This window comes from Schistocerca nitens, chromosome 1 (assembly GCF_023898315.1).
Source record: "Schistocerca nitens isolate TAMUIC-IGC-003100 chromosome 1, iqSchNite1.1, whole genome shotgun sequence".
NCBI lineage: Eukaryota > Metazoa > Arthropoda > Insecta > Orthoptera > Acrididae > Schistocerca > Schistocerca nitens.
This window is the reverse complement of record NC_064614.1, coordinates 983622678-983641777: the sequence shown is the minus strand read 5'-3', so window position 1 is coordinate 983641777 and position 19100 is coordinate 983622678.

Here is a 19100-nt window from a genome sequence, read left to right as displayed (position 1 = left end):
GCACAGGCACGGGTCTGGTATAGTAGTCGTGGATAGTCTGGGATATTGTGAATTAACGACCTTCCTGAACACCTGCAGCTGCATGAACGACTCCACAGGCTCATGAATCATGTTTCAAATACAAAAAGAAAAAAAAAAAAAGAAATTGTTGCATTGGAAAGGCGAGACAACAATTCTAATGTCACAGATTACAGTGCCGCTAAGTATAGCTTCTAAATACATTTTCCCGCAATTCCTTGGCCGAAGAAAACGAAATAAATATTCTAGAAATCGAATCGAATCGAAACAACTGCCAACATTAGTAACTTACGTAAGTAGGCTGTTTAGGTTTTTATATTGGTAACGCCATGTGGCGCTCTGTGGCTGGTTGGCATTGTTGAAATATTCTCTATTGTAGTGTTGGGCAGTTGGATGTGAACAGCGCATAGCGTTGCGCAGTTGGAGGTGAGCCGCCAGCAGTGGTGGACGTGGGGAGTGAGATCGCAGAATTTAAGAGCGTCCGATCTGGACGTGTGTCCGCAAAAAAGAGTAAATTTGTAATACTGGATATTATGAAACTTTTTAACACTATTAAGGTAAATACATTGTTTGTTCTCTATTAAAATCTCTCATTTGCTAACTATGCCTATCAGTAGTTAGTGCCATCAGTAGTTAGAATCTTTTATTTAGCTGGCAGTAGTGGCGCTCTCTGTATTGCAGTAGTTCGAGTAACGAAGATATTTGTAAGGTAAGTGATTCGTGAAAGGTATAGGTTAATTTTAGTCAGGGCCATTCTTTTGAAGGGATTATTGGAAGTCAGACTGCATTGCGCTGAAAATATTGTGTGTCAGATTAGTATTGATCAGAATAAGTAAAGAGAGAAATATCTGAGTACGTTCAGTTCTGCTCAGCTGTTTGAAAATAAAATGACGTAAGAGGTTTATCAGCACTGTAATTATAAAATTTTTCTAAGGGGACGTTCCACTTATAAGTAGATATCGTCGGTGCAGCGAGGCAACTTAAATTGCTTAATAAAGGCTAGTTCTGTGGTGCAGACTGTGTACCTTTCAGGTTACTTTCAGACTATACTGATACAATAGCTCCATACTTAGCAATCATCTATAACCGCTCGCTCGTCGAGATATATGTAGCTAGGGACTGGACAAATGCACAAGCCGCAACAGTACCAAAGAAAGGAAACAGACGTAATCGCAGGCCCATATCGCTAACGGCGATTTTCAGCAGGAGTTTCGAATATGTAATGTGTTTCAAAATTATGAATTGCGTCGATGAAAATGATTTACTGACAAACAGCCAGATCAATTTCAGAAAATATCGTTTTTGTGAAACACAACTAGCTCTTTATTCTTACCAAGTTATAACTGCTATAGACAGAGGATGTCAAATGGATTCCATATTTTTAGATTTCCAGAACGCTTTTTGACACCGCTACTCACAAGCGACTTCTAATCACATTGTGTGCCTATGGAGTATCGTCTCACTTGTGCGACTGGATTCGTCAGAAAGCTCACAGTCGCAGAAAAATCATCGAGTAAAACAGAACTAACATCCGGCGTTCCGCAAGGAGGTGTTATACACCCGCAGCTGTTCTTGATATTAATTATGAACTGCAGAGTAATCAGGCAGATGGAGTTACTGGGGACTAATGGAAGGGAAATGCAAAATTCAAACAGATCTAAGAAATACACTAGTGGCCGTTAAAATTGCTACACCACGAAGATGACGTGCTACAGACGCGAAATTTAACCGACAGGAAGAAGATGCTGTGATATGCAAATGATTAGCTTTTCAGAGCATTCACACAAGGTTGGCGCCGGTGACGACACCTACAACGTGCTGACATAAGGAACGTTTCCAACCATTTCTCATACACAAACAGCAGTTGACCGCCGTTGCCTGATGAAACGTTGTTGTGATGCCTCGTGTAAGGAGGAGAAATGCGTACCATCACGTTTCCGACTTTGATAAATGTCGGATTGTAGCCTATCGCGATTGCGGTTTATCGTTTCGCGACATTGCTGCTCGCGTTGGTCGAGATCCAATGACTGTTAGCAGAATAGGGAATCGGTGGGTTCAGGAGGGTAATACGGAACGCCGTGCTGGATCCCAACGATCTCGTATCACTAGCAGTCGAGATGACGGGCATCTTATCCACATGGCTGTGACGGATCGTGCAGCCACGTCTCGATCTCTGAGTCAACAGATGGGGACGTTTGAAAGACAACAACCATCTGCACGGACAGTTCGACGACGTTTGCAGCAGCATGGACTATCAGCTCGGAGACCATGGCTGAGGTTACCCTTGAAACTGCATCACAGACAGGAGCGCCTGCGATGGTGTACTCAACGACGAACCTGTGTGCACGAATGGCGAAACGTCATTTCTTAGGATGAATCTAGGTTCTGTTTACAACATCATGATGGTTGCATCCGTGTTTGGCGACATCGCGGTGAACGCACATTGGAAACGTGCATTCGTCATCTCCATACTGGCGTATCACCCGGCGTCATGGTATGGGGTGCCATTGGTAACACGTGTCGGTCGCCTCTTGTTTGCATTGACGGCACTTTGAACAGTGGACGTTACATTTCAGATGTGTTACGACCCGTGGCTCTACCATTCATTCGATCCCTGCGAAACCCAACCAGAATAAACCCAGCAGGAGAATGCACGACCGCATGTTGCAGGTCCTATACGGGCCTTTCTGGATACAGAAAATGTTCGACTGCTGCTCTAGCCAGCAGATTCTCGAGATCTCTCACCAATTGAAAACGTCTGGTCAGTGGTGGCCGAGCAACTGGTTCGTCATAATAACGCCAGTCACTACTCTTGATGAACTGTGGTATCATGTTTGAAGCTGCAGGGGCGGCTGTACCTCTACACGCCATCCAAGTTCTGTTTGACTCAATGCCCAGGCGTATCAAGGCCGTTATTACGGCCAAAGGTGGTAGTTCTGGGTAATGATTTCTGAGGATCTATGCACCCAAATTGCGTGAAAATGTAATCACATGTCAGTTCTAGTTTAATATATTTGTCCAATGAGTACCCGTTTATCGTCTGCATTTCTTCTTGGTGTAGCGATTTTTATGGCCAGTGGTGTAACTGAGGATGTTGGGTGTAATTGCTGCCCAGAGAGGATGCATTTAATGCATATAATACCGTATCTATCGGCCGCCCTCTTAAATAAACTTTAGACCAAAAATGAAAACTTCTTCTAGGATGGGCTCTGCCAGCTTCTTCCCTCTGAGGGATTTTTCGTGTTCTGAGATTTACGGCGCGTTATCTGAAAGGCATAGGGTGCGGGTGTTCATCAGCGTAACCAGGCAACGCGGAGGAGGGTGGAGCTCATGACGCAGACCTCAGCAGCCTCGGCATCACGACGGACCGTAAGGCCTGCGGAGGCAACCGCGTGTGTGCGCACCCCATTTAAACGCGGGTGGGTGGGAGGGACCGGCGTAGGGGTAGAGGGGTAGGGGTAGGGGGAGATTGCCGTGGAGCGCATCAACAGGCGCCGGAGGCCTGTAATTGTTGCGTCAAGGCCACGCGCGCCGCCGCCGCCGCCGTTGCGTGAGGGGCGTCTGTGGCCGCCGCTGCCGCTGGTGCCGCTGCGGCCGGGCCAGCGCCGACGTCGCAGCTCGTAATAAAAAAGCAATTTACTAAAGCGGGCGCCGAATCGATGTGCGCCGTACCAGCCGCGGGTGTATTTCATGTGTTCCCCGCCCCACCGGCGCCTTAATTTATAGTGCAGGAATCGTATACTCGGCTTTCCCCGTACCATGCGTCTGCATTTGCCGGCCGCGTCGATATTCGTGTCGCGACGCCGGTCGCCACCCTGCTCCTTCCCTCCCCACCCCTCTCGGAATTGTTCTATTTTTGAGACAGTGTCCCCCCTACCCTTCGCGGGCCACGGGCTGTGGCCGCCCACAGTTGATTTCTTACCACATTCCGTGGTTTTCATCTTCTCTTCCCTAGTCTGTCGCTTCTCTGCTTGCTATCAATATCGGTTTGCATAGGGAAATAGATAGGAAATAATTTTGAGGCTTAGAGATTTATTTCGGAAGCCGATTACTCCGATCTCGGCAATGAAATGCGCTCTTAAATCTTCAACCAGGGCGTCCCCCTCGTGCATCCATGAATAACGCACGAGCGGAACTTCTGCAACGCTGTGTGGACACCCTATTTTGTAGTCATCGACATGAAACATGATTACGCAAACCTCAGCGGAAACCGAACATCATGTACTTCAAAATTGTTAAGGCTTTCGTGGCCACTTGTTGACAAACTGCCTATTGGCTTCTGTCTCGGGTTCTTCGGCCGACGTTCATCTAATGATTTTTCTGACGTTTCGCCAGCACGAGTGGCTGGCATTGTCAAAGCTTCACCCTCCATTGCCGGTGGTGAACTGGAGGCGAGCTCGCGGCCGCAGACTATATGTACCTGGCGCGCCAACGTCCGAGGGCTTCTCCGCGGTCATTTCCGGTGCGGTTCTCCTCTTGCTACCTGCGACGGTCGTTCGCTGCAGTACGGGAAGCCAGGATCCGTTTACCTTAAGGCTTTCCTCTTTCTTGTTGAAACTGTTCGCGTGTTTTTGGATTTCTACAGCTTCTCTGAACAAGCGCGTGTGATAGTGCTTCTCTACAGCCAGAACTTCCGTGTCGGCGAATTTTATTACGTGGTCGGTCTCATTCAGTGCGTGTTCTGCCACGGCCGATTTCTCCACCTGCCCCAACCTGCAATGTCGCTTATGCTCTTTGATCCTGGTGTTAATGGATCGTCCAGTCATTCCGACATAAACTTTTCCGCATGTGCAAGGTACACGGTATATTCCCGACATTGCAAGTGGGTCTCTTTTCTCCTTCGCCGATCTAAGACACTCTTTGATCTTCCTTGTCGGTTTGAAAATCGTCTTTACGCCGTGTTTGCGCAATATACGGCCGATTCTGTCCGTCACTCTGGGAATGTATGGCAGAAAGGCCGTACCCGACATTTCTTTTTCTGGTTCCTTACTTCGCCGAGTGTTTGGCTCTGTTACACTTCTAATGTAATTTGTGGAGTACCCATTACTCCTCAGAACAGTTTCCAGGTGTTGCATTTCTCGTTCGAGGTGTTGAGGCTCACATATTCGTCCTGCTCTCGTTACGAGCGTACTAATCATGCCTCTTTTCTGGCTCGGGTGGTGGTTTGACAGTTTGTGGAGGTATCGGTCCGTGTGTGTCGGTTTTCGATACACGCTGTGTCCCAGGTTTTCGCCGTCCCTTGTGACCAGCACATCTAGAAATGGCAGTTTCCTGTCCTTTTCTACCTCCATGGTAAATGTTATGTTGGCATGGAGGCTGTTCAAGTGTCTCAGGAATTCACCGAGCTGTTCTTCACCATGGCTCCACACCACGAAAGTATCATCGACGTACCTGTACCACACCTTAGGTTTGCAAGTCGCCGAGTCCAGTGCCTGTGCTTCGAATTGTTCCATGAAGAAGTTGGCCACCACTGGACTGAGAGGACTACCCATGGCGACGCCTTCCAGCTGTTCGTAGAAATCGCCATTCCACGTGAAATAGCTCGTGGTGAGACATGCATGGAAGAGCTTTTTGATGTCTTGCGGGAACATGGAACCGATGTGCTCCAGAGCGTCGCTGAGTGGCACTTTCGTAAATAACGAAACAACATCCGTGCGTCGCTGCGGTCCGGTCCCAGGTCGACGGGCACGTGCACCTTCCGCCGACCACTGGCGACAACATCGATGTACTGTGGAGACCTCACGCCCCACGTGTTGAGCAATTCGGCGGTACGTCCACCCGGCCTCCCGCATGCCCACTATACGCCCTCACTCAAAGTCCGTCAACTGCACATACGGTTCACGTCCACGCTGTCGCGGCATGCTACCAGTGTTAAAGACTGCGATGGAGCTCCGTATGCCACGGCAAACTGGCTGACACTGCCGGCGGCGGTGCACAAATGCTGCGCAGCTAGCGCCATTCGACGGCCAACACCGCGGTTCCTGGTGTGTCCGCTGTGCCGTGCGTGTGATCATTGCTTGTACAGCCCTCTCGCAGTGTCCGGAGCAAGTATGGTGGGTCTGACACACCGGTGTCAATGTGTTCTTTTTTCCATTTCCAGGAGTGTAGAAGTGACCCTTACGAGTGAATACGACTGGGCGTGAATGTACGCATATAATCACACTCCAGTTTTGTGAGTAGCTGTTCCATAAAAAAAAATAATGAATGGCTTAGACATGGTTCCGTTCTTTATCTCTGATGAAACCTGGTTTCACCTGAGTGGTTATGTCAACACACAGAATCACTGGTTCTGGGCATCAGAGAATCCGCATAACTTCCACGAAACAGCATTGATGATCAGACGATGGCTATGGTGTGTAGTGCCTGCAGACCACATTATTGGTCCTATCTTCTTTCCTCGGGTGCTGACTACGGCGCGTTACATTGCCAACATTTTGAAACTATTTTTGACAGCAGTAGCGGAGGAGGAAGTGACCCACAGATACTTCCAACAGTATGGAACAACTACCCATACAGTCGGCGAACCTCGGACAATATTTACAAAATTTTCACGCCTGACAGAGTTGTCGGTATGGTGGCGGCCTTAGCTGACCACCGAGGCCACCTGATCTGTCAGTGTCCAATTACTTTTGTGTGTTTCGTACTGTAATGGACCATTTCGTAGGAGACTGCAGCAGTTCTGTCAGTCCAGCTTCAGTCCGCCTTGAGAGATGAATGGTGATCACTTTCAACATATTCTGTAATCAGGTTTCTTTCCTCTGCTGTGTTTGGTTCAAATGGCTCTGAGTACTATGGGACTCAACTGCTGTGGTTATCAGTCCCCTAGAACTTAGAACTACTTAAATCTAACTAACCTAAGGACAGCACACACTCCATGCCCGAGGCAGGATTCGAACCTGCGACCGTAGCAGTCGCACGGTTCCGGACTGCGCGCCTAGAACCGCGAGACCACCGCGGCCGGCTCTGCTGTGTTTCTTTCTGTCCTGGAGCTCTGTTCCCTTGGCAACTTTTATTTGCCCCACCCTGTACATGGAATCCCTCTGCAATCTTCGAAATCTTCAGTAATCTTGGAAATCCGGAAGGTTACAGAGATGTCCGGGACTGTAGGCTATGGATGTCGGTTCGTGGGTCCCATTTTTTCATTAAGAGTTTGACATTTGTACTAGGACCACAGGATTCGTGTGAGTTTTGTTGGAGAGGAATTTCTGTCTAGGTCTATTTGTCTTAAGAGAACTTTCCAAAGCTGCCAGAACCACTAGCTAAATAGAAATCATTATCTTTTTATTAGAATATCACAGTTAGGTTCCAGAAGGGTTGCTCGACTGATAATGAATTTTATACATTGACCTATTGATTAGTACAAGCTTTAAAAAGTAATATATCGTCAACTGGCATTCGTTGTGATCCCTCCGAGACCTTCGACTGTGTAGATACGAATGCGATATTCTCTTAGAAAAACTCAAATTTTATGAAAATGATGGCTTTTCACAAAGCTGGTTTGAATCATACTTGACAAATAGAACGCTAAAGATTATGCTGACCAATTCAGACAGTGTCGAAAAGGTAGAAAATTTTAGAGACTGGGGTAAAATCAAAAAGAGAATCCCACAGGACTCATTTTTGTGTCCACTCCTATTCCTTATGTATATGAAAGACCTTCCACTTAACATTCAACAAGTAAAATTGGTACTTTTTATGTATGATACTAGTGTTACAATAAATGCTATTAGAGAGAAAGCAACAGAAAAGTTAGTAAATGATATTTTCCAAAGAATTATTAAGCATTTCTCTGGAAATGGACTTTCTCAGAATTTTGAAAAACACACTACATTCAGTTCTGTACAACAAATAGAGTCATATAAACAACTGATGTAGCATGTGGGCAGGAGTGAGTATGTAGGGTAGAATGCTTCAAATTTTATGGTGCACATATTGATGAAAACTTGAACTGAAAGAATCGTGTTGCTGAGCTCCTCGAACAATTAAGTTCAGATACTTTCGTTCTTTGTATAATTGCTAATCTTGGAAACAAACGTGTCAATGTCCCGTCGTATTTTGCATATTTCCACTTAATAATACTATACAGAATAATTTTATTAGAAAAGAAGTATTGATTGCACAAAAGCGAGCAGAAAGACTAATATGGGATACTCACCCATGGACTGCATGTTTGTACCTTCTCAAGAAGTTAATCATTTTAAATGTGCCGTCATTTTCGGTAATGAAAGTCATTAACAATCCTTCACAGATTGAGAATAGCACTTATGTATGTACCTACGACACTGGAAGAGGTCACTTGCTTCATTATAAATATATGTCCAGGTGATGCTGAATGTTATTTTCTTTACGTAAAGTACTATCTTAACAATCTTCAAATGGTGAACTACACCCGTAATTTTTTATATGTCAAATTAGTGAAGTTACTCATGGCACTTTTGTTTGCAGTCACCTTCAGAACTCAAATTACTAATCAAATTAATTAATTCAATAATACTGTATCTTCAACTGCTGGTATAACCATGTATTATCACAAAAGAAAGTAACAACAGTGAATAGTTGCGGGATTATGAGTGAGAACAGTAACATTTTTGAATTTATAAAAAGAACGACAAATTTTTATTAATGCTTTTGTACTTACAACGATCTGACAAGTCCTAAAAAAAATTACAAACCAAATCAGATAGAGGAATGGTGCTTCGTTGGAAATGCATTTATTGGGATCGAAGCTATATAAACTCTATCCTAAATTAATCCCTCTTACAACGCAATCTGACTTTGTTCACATGAATCCACTTTGAGGCCCAGTTCTTTTCAAATGCAATCGACTACGACCAAGTGCACCGCAAACTACGGTTCACGCAGAACGAAGAGCTGTGAATATCATTTAACAACGCTACGCCGGTGCAGCAATACTTTACCCTTCCACCTTAATTCAGACGGCAGCAGAAAATGGCACGCTGTGGGCGATGAACGGCTCCATGAGGCAGCCGTAATGTTCTGACGCGTCCACGAAAACTTGCAAATTATGTGGACTATCGTTCTGCTTATTAGAATGCGGGAAACTTCCCTATCAAAGCCCTGAAAAGATTAAATATCTCCCTAAATGAGGGACTGTGGTCCCATCTAGGTAGCTTTTTGCCGAAACATGGCCATGCTTACCGTGTGAGGCGCATCCGTTAGCTGGTCTGGACAAACCAATTCGAGTCACAAGGACGACGACACGTGCGGGAATTATCAAACGTCAGATGACCGACTCAGGACGAACAAGTTCACTCTTGTGGCAGCGATATGTCCGAGAAGGTCTGCAGGGTCCACTGCCGGTACAGATGGAAAGTGCCTCTGGTTCTCAGACGACCACAAGCTACAGACCACAGGTCTCACACAACAGAGAAGGACCAGAAGAGGAAGAAGCAAAGAATCACAATCACTTTCCACCATGCCTCGACGCAGGAGCTGAATTATCAGGGAAAACCCGCCTCCACATTGTACACAACAATCGAACTATCCTCCACTCATTGAATCTCCAGTCTTTAGACAGTTCTCCTTGTCTGGTAGCCAATCCAGACACAGCAACGGGATTCCCACGCTGGGGAATATCCTGAGGGGAGCCAATCAGCGACTGGAAATCTATCTTGTCTGAAAAAAAGAAAATTTTAGACTAGTGAGGCGTCATTCTCACGGTAAGAATGACCATGTTAAGGGCCAAAAACGTCTACCTAGATGGGATCACAGTCCCTGTCCCTCATTTAGGGAGAGATCTAATCTTTTCAGGCTGACCATTTCCAATTTCTGAAAGAAGGCTGTTAAGCTTTCCAGAAAGTTGTGTCAATGAAATACATGTTTTTCCTGCTCGCTGAAAGGACCTGGCGACTTCCGGGTGTCAGGGGAGTTACAGTCTTGCCACCCATTAAACATATGTACCAGCCGCTATGTTCATATCGTCCCCATTTCTAACATGAGAATGTTTGTAGTTCTATAACCGTCCTGACATTTGCACAAAAGCTCACATTACAGCGGTCTCTCGTAAGTGGCTTCCTCCACCCACTTTCTACCAATTGGTCACCTTCACTATTGTCTGTCACCTGGCCGATGTAAAATGTTTTGCGGGTTGTCGCCCTCCTGCTCCAACCATAAGTGGGGGGCCAGTGGAGTGCCATATCCCAAAGTCCTTCTGCAGGTACAATTCACAGCGCGTTGCTTCCCCGAATCACTCGCATAGCCAGGTCACTAAACACAACATTTTTAGCCTACAGTCCTTCTTTCTCCTTGCTCCCCGTCACCTCCACTATGGCCACTCACGTACAAGTTCTCTACAGGCTACACATGCAGTTATATGAACACATTCTGCCCACAATTTCCTCATGTAAAAAATTCATAAGCCACACATACCAAATGTAGTACTGGGGATCACGGAGATCATTACCTAAAATGTGAATATTATTCTGACGGACAGTATAGTTAAAATGAGAGAGTGCGGTGCCACTTCAATACTAGAAGGAAAGGTGGCCTTGTTTTACCCATTGTTAGAGCTGTCGGTGGGTGAGAGAGGAGTGCAATATCCAGCAATAAAAATTTTTGAGCATTTGACCTTTAACACAAAATGTCTGACAGGTAGCGAAGCTAGTTTTGAAGCAAATTTAAAATAATTCCTCGGGCATATATCCTTCTATTCTGTTGATAAAATTCTTCTTAAAAACTGGTATCCAATAAAAGAAACAACAAGTAGTTGTTGCTTAAATTTGCATGAATATGAATAAACTGATAATGTGTTCATTAGTGTTAACACTAATCATATATACACATCCCGTAAACTGACTCATTCTACTTCATTTCAAATGCTCTGTGGAACATGTAACTAACTAACAACTACTCCTTGTTAAGTAGTGTGCATGCAGTTGATTTTTGTTTTCGAAAAGGATTAGTTGGTCTGCTTGTTGTTCTGTGTATTCGAAATGTCTATTTTTAGGAAATATTTTCACAAAAAACATTCTCTTCTGTTGAGAAATACGGTAGGATCAAATTCCGCCCACTTGCTGGGGGTGATGAATGCTATATGCTGCGTCTAGAGCTCTGAGGCCTGCGTACTGCAGTGCTCTGGGCCAAGGAAGAGGAATCCTTGGCGACCAGCACACACGCCGGACTAGTCTTGCAGTGACCAGAGGGCATGCCGGATGGAGCTGTTGGGCTTTGAGAGGTGAGCGGCGGCACAGGCTGGACTTCTATGGTGACAATGGACGGCTGCCCAGAGTTGTCTCGCAGATAGCAGTGGCTGTTCCTGGAACCATTCATCCCGTAAGCGCAGCTGTCCAAGAACTGTTTTGTTTCCCTGTGGAACAGTTGGAGGAAGATGGTCGATGAGTGGGGAGCTAGTGAGGGAAGAAAGAGCAGGGTATGCATTTACAGCCTTTGCACAACACGGACGGAGCTGCAGGTCTCATGGCCTACAGTGAGGAAGACTAGTGTGGAGGCTGGCCTGAACTAGTGGCTACCTGCCACCTGTCATCAACACGTCAGTTGCTGAGCCGTGCAAGTGGGCGGTGCATGACGTTCCGGTTCCTGTGATGACTGGGCTGGCTGTACATAAGTGAATTCTGCCCGTGATGTTGTTCACCATATTGCGGCGCACACACACACACACACACGCACACATGCACACACTCACACACACACACACACACACACACACACACACACACACACACAACACAGAGAGAGAGATTGAGGGAGGGCGGGAGAGAGAGAAGTAGAGAGAGAGAGAGAGACAGAGAGAGAGAGAGAGAGAGAGAGAGAGAGAGAAATCACAGTGGTGTTTGAGGGGAACATCGTTTGTGCGCTTGGGCTATGGTGTCTTTAATGTTGTCCACCAAGTGTATCATTCAGTGGTGTTCCGGGTATGACTGGCTTGGAAGCAGTTCCATTCCAGGTTCGTGTTGTGCTGTCTCGAAATGCGAGGTACTGGAGTGTTCTATGTTAAACTAGCACCCATGGGAAAGTTTTCATATCGTTACAAGCTTGTCTTAGGTGGTTTTATTTCTTATATTTAGTCTGTGATCCAGTGCTTCCGTAGTTAGTGAACACTTTTTGGTGCCACCATATCCCAACCACGAGCGGTCCTTGTCCGCACAACTTTGAAATTACTTTTTTTTTGCTAAGCTGATTTTGGACTGCAGAATTAACAGAAGAATTTTTTTGGGGGGGGGGAGCGGGGGGGGGGGGGGGCGGGGAGGAAGAGGGGTGATGGTCTCCTTGTCCTGAGCTCAGACAGATCAGCCCTTTTAAAAAAATTTTTTTTAGTAGTGTTCCTTAAGGTTGTATCACAACAACCGTAGTACTTATCACTCCCACCTTAACCGTGTCGCAGAACGACAGTAAGAAAGAAGTTACTTATTCCTTTTTCTAATTAAAAACTTCTACGTAGTTACGTGTTTTTTCTTTACTTGTTTCACCCTTTGAATGTTTCTTTCTCTGTACCATATGAAATAAAAGCAGTATTTTTGACGTCAGGTCAAGTTCCAAGTCCGCACACTTCACCAGAGTTCGAAAATTAAGCAAGTAATCGCCTTGAATGTAAGATGTGTATTAAAATAATCGTAGTCAACAGTGTTTATAGATTTTATTCCCCTCTCTCAATCTCTCTATAGCATTATGCAACCTCAGTGACATGAGCAATATGATAATTTATATGTTGAATTTCTGAGTGTAGCGCGAAAAGATAGAGAATAAGGGACGTGTTAGAGGCAAAAGGGAGTTCTGTGCGGCCAGAGGACACACACCTAACTGAGGGAGATGTGATAAAGGAGGAATTAATTGGTTAGTGAGGGAGAAAAAGAAGAAGATATGGCTAGTACGAAGAATGTGGACAAGAGTATACAAAGGGGAAAATGTAAATTCTTGTACTACGAATGGACCATTCCCGTAGTTTCTTAACTGACGTCATCTTTGTTATGGTATACTATTTTATTTACTCACAAATGTAGGACGTATTCAGTAAACAGCTATAACTTCATGCAGAGTTATTACTGGTAATGGCATTGCAAATATCCCCTTGACCCACAAAGGGGGGAGGAATGAAAATGTCATGTGCTGTGAACTTTATGTGTAGGATCTGTGATCTTCATAAAGACCAGATTTACTGTAACTGCACAACTACAGTACATTGCCTGATTTAAAACTTAGTACAATCACCTGTTCGATAGATTTTCGGCGGGTGAGACGTTTGTGTCAGAGACACATCCACTGACACATACGCTGGTTTCTTAGCCACTGTTAACAATCATCTGAAACATAGTGTATCAGCAGACTGCAGGAGCATGTCTAAATCAACAAGCCACAGTAGCGTTAGCTCTCAGCAGTAGAAATTCCTTCTCCGTGTGGCATTTTGGGTATTTTTATTTACAATACATAAATAATACTACATCGAAAAATTAATGTTATTTTGTTAATAGTCGACGATTAGCAGACACAAAAATGCAAGTAAGAAAGAAGACTGTATTAACAGCTGACTACGTGTTCGAATCGATGCAGAATCAGAAAACCCATAGAATATCATGGTTGAAAGAGTATAGGAAATAATTTCTGTCTCGCACCTACATTCTCTTCAGACGGCATCTCTGAAGTGTGCTGCCTGCACTCCCCTTTGAAACCTGCGTGCCGGAATGAAGCTCCGTTAAATGCCGAATCTGGCCACTGAACTGCGACCCTAATCAGCAAACCGCTGTTATTAACGGCTGCAATTTTCTATTGGAATAAAAGCAAGCGCCCTTCAAATGATCTCTGAATATTTAATGCAATTAGGCACAGCCCCGAGGAAAAGGCCGGTACGCCGATCTGCTGACAGCCCGGAGCTTATACTGCTGATTCTGCTTCCCCATTACCGGCAGAAAGCGGGTCGCCCCATCGCCGGTGAAAATAAGCGGAAACGCTGTGGTCGTTCAGCCGTGGAGATCGTAGCGACGTCACCCGAAAAGGGAGCGGCCGGTGTAGTGTAGTGTGGGTGAGACTGGGTGGTTGGTGAGGCTGGGATGGACTTTCCAAACGAGCAGCTAAGTAAACAAACCGACAAACCGTCCACAGGTACGTCTACTGAAAATGAAGCTGCGCTATCAAGAAACCTGTTGTGGCCACAGATGACGTTGAGAATCCACATAACAATTAAACATAACAACTTGTGTATATTTCTGGTAAATACCAACTCCAGTGGACAAAACAACGACTTGTACGACAATAAGTGTACTTCATCAATAATTCTTTCTAAAATACTCAACTATGAACAATAAATTACAAGGATCGAAGTGGTGTAAACCATAGGTCGGTTACATCACACTAACTAATGGTCTTCATAGATAGAAAAGAAGTTTCATCACTATGCCCTTATGTCGTCAAAAAAAGTAAGTCGTTGGTTTCTTTGTTTTAAGGTTATCAAAAACTGTTATTTTCGTTACTATATCGACAAAAACGTAGGCAAGTATTCTGGAACTTTACCCTACGTTCAGTATTCAGCAAGGAGATCTACTTATTCCCAGCAGCCAGTCTGGCTTTTGTCCCAAGCAACCTACTGTTAGAACGATTCCTGAGTCTCAAGCAAGACACACCTCTGCAACTGAACAAATACCGCCCCTCAAGTTCTGATTCCCTAAACCTAGACAAACCCATCTAATGCTTATAACTTACCGATCCCCCACTCAGTCTTAAAATCCCACTCACTTCCAGTAAATTAAGTAATTCTGATACTGCCCTTATGTTTCAGTCTTCTTCGTTTGTTGCTGTCAAATATACCCAATCTTGTATCGTTCACCAATTCCACCGAAATCCCACTATCATTCTTCGTATAGAAATCAGATATGCCGAAGCCTAGTGCCAGTGAACCTACTCCGAGAATCAGCCACCTGACTCACCCTCCATCATACTATAAACATTCTTAATCTCCAAATCTCTACCTACTCGACAAACTAAGAAATAACAATAATACGAACCACTATGTTAGTTCAGCTGTCTGATCTCACTCTCATTATTCACAATGATCTGAAGTAACTTACCAACACACTATAGTAACTGAGATATTAACTTTGTAGTACAAGTATGGAAACAGTTTACAAAATGTGCAGCGAGTAGAGACACATCAGTCTAATGCTCAGAAACAACTGACAGAAGAGCTTGAGCATGACACCTTTTTATCTTTACCTATATTACCCAGATTTCCGCCAATAAAAAATTACGGTCGTTTCCTGCAACGTGACGCTCTCTGTGTCAAGTTATCCAAATGCTGACGTGCGTCCTTTACCAGCTACTTAAATCGCTATCCCTCCTCAGATTCCTAGAATTCCATCAGAATGCCTACACATCCCGTGATCTTGACAGAAAGCCCCTTTGGGTGCCGAACCCAGCTTACTGGTGCGCTACTGACCATAAATCATTTCTATACCTCCTCCTCAGAAAACTCACCTTCAGAAATCATGTTTCTACATTTTCCGCTGAAAACATATACAGTAATTGTAAAACTGAAGCATTCCTTCTCATAACGAGCAGTCGCAGTTGCTTGCCACGGAACTAAAAATGGTTCAAATGGCTCTGAGCACTATGGGACTCAACTGCTGAGGTCATAAGTCCCCTAGGACTTAGAACTACTTAAACCTAACTAACCTAAGGACAACACACACATCCATGCCCGAGGCAGGATTCGAACCTGCGACCGTAGCGGTCGCGCGGTTCCAGACTGTAGCGCCAGAACCGCTCGGCCACCAGCGGCCGGCGCCACGGAACTAGCGAAGTTCGGCGTGCTTCCATAATCGCTGACGTAAGCCATGACAGTGTTGTAGCACGATTACCCTTTTTTGGCGCTGCTGAATAAAATTCTGAGAAAAATAATCGTGAGCTGTAGGTAAAGACAGGTAATTTACAATACCTACGAGAACGAAGAGAGAACAATAAGACTGGAAGGCCAAGAACAAAGTGCTCGAAATAGAAAGGGTGCAAGACAGGGACATAGCGTTTCGCCCCTACTGTTCAGTCTGTACATCGAAGAAACAATAACGGAAATAAAAGGTAGGTTCAACAGTTGAATTAAAATTCGAAGTTAAAGTATATCAATGACAAGTTTCGCTGATGTAATTTATATCCTGAGCGAAAATGAAGAAGAATTATAGGATCTCGTGCATGGAATGAAGAGTGTAATACATGAGGAATATGGATTGAGAGTAAATCGAAGGAAGACGAAAGTAATGAGAAGTAGCAGAAATGAGACTAGCGAGAAACATAACATTAGAATTGGTGATCACGAAGTAGATGAAGTTAAGAATTTCACCTTAACTTCGCAACTGGGGATAACAAAGTAGACGAAATTAAGAAATGATGATACCTAGGTAGTAAAATAGCCTATTATGGTTGGAGTAAAGAGGAAATAAAAACTAACACTGGCAAAAAGAACATTATTGGCCAAGAGAAGAGCACTAGTGTTAAACATAGTCCTTAATTTGAGGAAGACATTTCTGAGAATATACGTTTGGAGCACAGAATTGTTTGGAATTGAAACACGGACTGCAGGAAAACCCAAACCGGAGAGAGGTTCAAATGGCTCTGAGCACTATGTGACTTAACTTCTGAGGTAACCAGTCGCCTAGAACTTAGAACTAATTAAACCAAACTAACCTAAGGACATCACACACATCCATGCCCGAGGCAGGATTCGAACCTGCGACTGTAGCGGTTACGCGGTTCCAGACTGTAGCGCCTAGAGCCGGACGGCCACTCCGGCCGGCGAAACCGGAGAGATTCAAAGCGTATGAGACGTGATGCTACAGACGAATGTTGAAAATTACGGAATGTGATATGGTAAGAAATGAGGAGGTTCTCTACAGAATCGGCGATAAATGGAATATATAGGAAACACTGACATGAAGAAGGGACAGTATGACAGGACATCTATTAAGGCATCGGGAACTAACTTCCATGGTACTAGAGGAAGCTATAGAGTGTGAAGCTGTAGAGAAAGACAGAGGTTGGATTATATCCTTATATAACTGAGGACGAGGGTTGCAATTGCTGCTCTGAGATGAAATGGCTGGCACTAAAAAGGAATTCGTGGAGAGTCACATCAAACCCTTCAGCAGACTAACGGCTTAAAAAACAAAAAATAAAAAATAAAAAGTAATAAGAAAAGGCCGGCGCTGCCAGGGACAATGCAAGGGGCCATGGAAGCTTGTCAGACCATACCAGACCTAACACAGTTGAGCAAGGGACTACTCACTGATGGGATAGAAACTGCCACCACGAGAGGCAGTTGAGGGACAAGCGTAATAATAATAATAATAACGATAAGACAGAGACACTGATGTTTGATGGCCTAGCTGTACCTCTGTTGGGGCTATGTGACGAAGTCGGTGCCTTGCTAAATTAAGTCCGCAGCAATTCCTTTTTATTTTTAGATAGATACATGCAATCTGGCAGCTGCAAGCTCCTAGGACAAGTCCAAACCGGCCTACGAGTCGACATGTGTCTAAAAGCCGCCAGTAACTGATTTGGACTCCAGTCTGTAGGTCTGCTGCTGGCTTTGACTGCAGTGGTGTAGAACTCAGTGCCTTCCAGCCGGTGGTCCATCTCGAGGCCTATTTCCAGTCAGAGGTAGCCTTGTGTCCTGGAGGGCCACTTTCCGAGACCGGGACAATGCAGCCGACCTACCACCTTGTCCCGTGCAAACACGCTGTCGCTGTCTGGCTCTGCTTTTAAGCACGGCCACTGCTGCTTAGAGCTGTCTTCCTTCATGACCTACCTTGTGATACCATGCCTAATGATGCGTCCTGCCCTGAGCTGTGAAGCTGCGTCCTTTCGGCTCACCCGTAGCCCCGGTCGCAAAACACGTGCCTCGTGTCAGCGTTCCTGATGGCGTCACTGTTTCTAAGGGCAAGCGACACAGCGGGCTGTTAAGAGACAGCTACAGCCTGTTCACCTCAGCGTCTCCACAGCCACTGCCTTTAGCAGACGCCCTGGAGGGCGTTACCATTGCAAAGCGCCGTTATGTTGTTGCACTGTGTTTACTAATAAAATGTACGTGTAACAGTGCTGTCTCCACGTTGATATATCGGACGGCTACTAGGCATCCATCCACTGTCCCAGTGTTACGCTGCCCAGCATGGTGATCTCTTGGCTGCTGACACAAACCAATTACACGACCCGCATAGTGGGTATCCACCCCATTTTAAGTGTAGTGGGTTTTTGTTGTAGTCGGTTGGTGTAGTCGGTTGTGTTTGTATCATAAAAGGTTGATCAATGTGGAGGTGGGACAGAATTATGAACGAGTTATCGTGGCTCATGACCACATCGTGACTGATGTTACCCGATTTGTTGTTGTATCAATGCGGAGTGCCAATGTATCTTCATGGGAAGGCGTACAACTGGCAGTCTTGTAACATGGTGTATGAACGGTGGTCGTAGTAAGATCGTAGCCGGCAGTCAGCGCCAGGTTTGTCAGTAACAGTCGGTTTGAAAATCGACAGGAATCATTACTTTCACTAAATGCAGATCCTTGTCAAGCAGTTAACGAGCGAAAAATGCAAAGAGGATTACATTCAGTGGACATTTGGGGTGAAGTAGGTAGCTCTTTTTGCCAGTGCTAGTCTGCTTTTGATGTCTTCCTCGTTCCTTCCGTGCGCGCCTTCTGTTGTGTCTAGACCATACAGCCTAGACACAATGCTGTAGCCGATAGGGCACGCAAGGCTAACGCAGACGGGCGTGAAGTCTGGAACATGAGAACTTATAAATGAATAAGAAGAAAAGTACGTAGATGCTTGTTACTTAACTTTTAATTAGTCCTTGGAATACATCTCTCTTGAATATTAGTAAGCTATAGGCACTGATACAAATGGCGCCTTGCTAGGTGGTCGCCAGTTAACTTAGCAGAGGGCTATTCTACTGTCTATCTCTCGGCAAATGAGAGCAAGGCTTAGCACGTCCAATCGCTAGCTATGTTGTCCGTACAACTGGGGACGAGGTCTCCTCAGTCTCTCGAGACCTGCCTTGTGGTGGCGCTAGGTTTGCGATCCCACAGTGGCGACACGCGGGTCCGACATGTACTACAGGACCGCGGCCGA